This window comes from Plecotus auritus (genome assembly GCF_963455305.1).
Source record: "Plecotus auritus genome assembly, chromosome: 7".
Taxonomy (NCBI): domain Eukaryota; kingdom Metazoa; phylum Chordata; class Mammalia; order Chiroptera; family Vespertilionidae; genus Plecotus; species Plecotus auritus.
In genome coordinates, this window is record NC_137774.1 from 56,681,944 (window position 1) to 56,686,439 (window position 4,496).

The 4,496-nt window shown below is 44.2% G+C and overlaps 1 pseudogene across 1 annotated transcript; it reads right to left on the reverse strand.

Annotated features, from left to right (window-relative positions):
* Positions 1 to 2,457: 2,457 nt before the first annotated feature.
* LOC308252631 (protein SPT2 homolog) lies at positions 2,458 to 3,893 on the reverse strand (annotated as a pseudogene). Its single transcript has 2 exons — positions 3,874 to 3,893; positions 2,458 to 2,987 (listed from the first exon to the last, which is right to left on the reverse strand). The product of its transcript is annotated as a protein SPT2 homolog (transcript).
* Positions 3,894 to 4,496: the final 603 nt, after the last annotated feature.

Consider the following 4,496-nt stretch of genomic DNA (forward strand, 5'->3'; position numbering starts at 1 on the left):
CACAGTATGGAGTTTCCTCAAAAAACTAAAAATGGAACTGCCATTTGACCCAGTGATCCCACTTCTAGGACTATATTCCAAGAAACTAGAAACACCAGTCAGAAAGAATATATGCACCCCTACGTTCATAGCAGAACAATTTACAATAGCTAAGATTTAGAAACAGCCTAAGTGCCCATCAGCAGAGAAGTGGATTAAAAAACCATGGTATGTCTACACAATGGAATACTACACTGCTGTAAAAAGGAAGGATCTCCTACCATTCGCAACAGCATGGATGGTCCTGGAGAGAAAGATAAATATCACATGATCTCACTCATTTGTGAAATATAATAAACAACATAAACTGATGAACAAAAATAGATCCAGAGACTATCCAACCTCAGAGGGAAGGCAGGGAGGGTGAGAGGGTGAGGTAAGAGATCAACCAAAGGACTTGTATGTATGCATATAAGCATAACCAATGGACACAGACAATAGGGAGTGAGGGCATGTGCTGGGGGGTGGGAGCAGCCAGGGAGAGGCCAATTGGGGAAATGGAGACATATGTAATACTTTAAACAATAAAAAAAATGTAAAAAATTAAAAGAAACTCCTGGTAAAGTTCTCTTCTTACACCAGTTTTTTTCCAACTAAATCTTTTAGAAAGGAATGTTATTTCTTAACAATGAGCTTAAAATCAGTACGTCCAATGCAAAATTTTGGTATTCTTTGAAACGTTATTTATTTATTTATTTTCTCTTGATACACATGAATTTAGCTTTTTTTTTTTTTGCCATTAATTGCTAAGGAATTTTAAGATAAAAATACGAAGTCATTAAGATCAAGAGACACAAAGGCACTTTGGATTCCAAAATATCTTTATAATGGGGGAGTAAGGGGAGCCTCACGTGTCACTTGCTTATTTTTTAAACTATTACTCTTTCAATTCTAATCTTTGAATAAAATATTTTTTCTACAATATAAAATGACTTTTTAGATCAAAACCAGCACAGTAACATTGTCAGTTTTACAATAAATCTGAAAGGAAAATTTGGAAAAGAATATTCTTACACCATATAGCATAACTTGTTTTTTAACTTGAAATTTTTTTGTTAATTGCCCAATCACCTAAATCAGTGAATAAGAATGCTCAGCATCCAATCCATGAATATAGAATACAATATAATTTATTCTACTTTTTACTTCAAAGTCACAGAGATGACATCCATATAATTATAAAGCCTACTCTACATTTTCAAGTTCTCAATCCAAATATATAGATTAGAACAGGTCACTTTATTGCTGACAACATTCATGGAAGGGTCAGACTCCTCATAAAAAGACAAAATAAGTTTGATTGGGAGCTGGCCATTGCCCTACTCACCCATCAGCAGAATTATGGAAGTCAAGAGGCAATATTTTTTCCTTTTTAAAATAGCAAAGGAACAAAAGAAGATTGGCTGGCTGTTGAGTGGGCCCCACATTAGAGTGCATAGCTCATCAGGATCGAGGCTGGCATCTGTGAGCAGTTAACTTCCTAAGAGCACTCACTGGGCATTATGTCATCTGCACTACAGCTCTCACCCTGGAAATTATTTGAAAATACTTTATGCTCAAAATATACACTGAGTGGCCAGATTATTATGATCTCTGAATACATAATAATCTGGCCACTCAGTGTATATCCTACATAATAAAAAGCTAATATGCAAATTGTCCCCCCAACCAGCAGGCAGGCCGGCCAACCGCCCATGTCCCCTCCCCCTGGCCAGGCTGGCTGGAGATTATTATGCATTCAGAGATCATAATAATCTGGCCACTCAATGTATAGTATCCATTCCTTGTCCTTGAGGATCCAAGTATCTATACTAATAAAAGCCTAAGTGGCCCTCGCACGTGACGTTGCCACAAGATGGCTGCCACAAGATGGCAACCACAAGATGGCCAAGTGCACAGAGGAGGCGGGGCGCAGCAGCCACTTCGTGTGGTGAGGACTCGGGGTCGAGCATCTCCTCCGCCTCACGCAGAGGAGGTTGGTCCCGGCGGAGAAGGCAGGTTGCGGCAGGGGAGGGCAGTTGGGGGCGATCAGGCCAGCAGGGGAGCAGTTAGGTGTCAATCAGGCCAGCAGGGGAGTGGTTAGGGGGTGATCAGGCTGGTAGGCAGAAGCGGTTAGGGGCAATCAGGCAGGCAGGCAGGCAGGCAGGCAGGCAAGTGGTTATGAGCCAGCAGTCCTGGATTGTGAGAGGTATGTCCAACTGCCAGCATAGGCCCGATCCCGCACATCCCCCAAGGGGTCCCAGATTGGAGAGAGTGCAGGCCGGGCTGTGGGACACCCTCCCCCAACCCCTGTGCATGAATTTTGTGCACTGGGCCACTAGTAAATCTAAAATTATAATGGGCTTCTTCAGTCCAAAGGCAGGACTTCTTTGCAGTAGAGTGTCTCCAGTGTTTCACAAAAATAAATAAAAGCAGCAGCTAACGTCTTTTCAGCTTCTTGACCTCTCCGCATTTCGTTGCTTCTTCCTCCGATCTTATTTCCTCTAAGTCCTCTTGCATACCTGGTCTTAAACTCTTTGCTTCTTCATCTTTATATTTTTTTTGGTCATAGCCAAAGAATGTGCTTAGGTATTTCTTCCTGAGATTCTCCTTCATCTTTGATAAAATCTTCCATTTTGGAGTCATAGTTCTCATCTTCCTCCTCTACATATTCTCACTGTCTTTTGTAACCACCAGGGAAGGGAAACCCTTGAGAATGTTGGGCAGATCTCTAGCCAGCTAAAGAAGGCTTCATTCCATTCATCTGTCCATTGGTGTGCTGGGTAATGATATTCTTAGAAGATATTGTTTCTGAGACAAAAGTGCATTTGGGCTTATGGGGGGATCTAAGCTACTAACTATTCACCCAGGTCCCAAGCTGCTCACTGGTCTTCTAGGGCCTGAACTGCTGACAGTCTGTCCAGCTAAAACTGCCACTTACTGATCGCCCAGAGCCACTGACTAACTGCCTGGGGGGGGGGGGGGGGGGCGGGCACTGAGCCACTCATTGGTCGTCAGTTATGTGGATTGTGCACAGGCCACCCAGAGTCACCAGAACTGACCACTGACTTCCTAGAACCACCTGGGCCACTGATGGGTCATCCAGAGCCACCTATACTGCTGACTGTCCTTCCAGGAGGATTTAAGTCACTGGCTGGCCTCTTGGTCCCACTGATTGATCGAGCGCTCAGGCACTGAGCTGGAGCTGCCATTCTGGTGCCTGGGCATGGAGCCAGAACTAACCATAGGCCGAAGACTCCCTGTGATGGGCTTCCCAGGAACTGGGCTGGAGCTGCTGCCTGACTGCCTGACACCTGGACTCTTAGCCTTATGTGGGGAGACCACAGGTCCAGGTCTGGAATGGCTAGGATGGAGAGGAGATTTTTTTGGCTGTGTGCTCAGTAACAGATTTCTGAATCCCTTTAGCAGAAGTCTTTGGAACACTTGGTGAAAAGGTGCTCAAGTGGGTCTTTCCAGCCCCATTGTAAACAGGCCTGTCATGGTCCTTCCGAAGCGAGGCTTGGGAGCATTTGCTAGATCCTACTTTGGTTCTCTCTCCTGGCATGGATTTGGATGAAAACAAACCTAAATGTTTCTTATTATCTGTGCTGGGTCTGGATTTCTTCTCAGCATGAGGAAGGGGAGTACCTTTGGGAGAAGGATGCTTGTCCCTGGAAACTCTGCAAGTTTTTGTGCCCATACTTTCTGTATGAGAAGGCACCATTTTGGTCAGAGGTAGTCCTGCATCTGCTTCAGGCTTCTTTTTCATATGTCTTCATTCAAGAAGTTTTCACTCCCTAAGTTCTTCTGCAATCATAGGTCACTTTTCTGTGTTTTTTTTTTTTTTTTCACTACCTTGATTTCCACTGGTTCATACTGTTGGAAGCTAGCTATTGTCTCTCCTATCAGAAAAGTGTAAACAAGGAATGCAGAAGGATCATGAACCTTGAGCTCTGGCAAGGGCTAAAGCTATGCACTGATTGTTTAGTCGAGACAATGGTGGCTCGAGCAATTTCCTGACCAAATAGTCTCAAAGTAAATCTTTACTAATATTTACTGACCTTTAAGATAGTCTTTCTGTTACCAGAATTGCCTGCCTGACTAAGGGCAATATGTGTATCTAAAATTGAATGAAAGCCTGGCAAGGCCTGGGCACCAGTGCAGTCCTTGCCCTTGCATTGGACTCTCCGCCTGGCCCCCCATTGTTTCCACATTATTATTTCTTGTCTTGTCTCATCATTTGACCACGGCCCTTCTCCAGATCCCAAACCCTGAGCGACGTGGGACGTGGACTCTCACATCTGGCACCTCGAATGATGGATGTCTGGAGAAGAAGATTTGCCTGGAGCAGAAAAACAAAGTTTCACCAGCAAGGTGGGGAAAAAGAATTCACCGGATAGGTGGGGAAATTCGCCGCATGCAAAGCCCACAGCCAGCTGCAGAAGTCGAGATCTGTAAGTAGGGTGGGAACGTCTTTT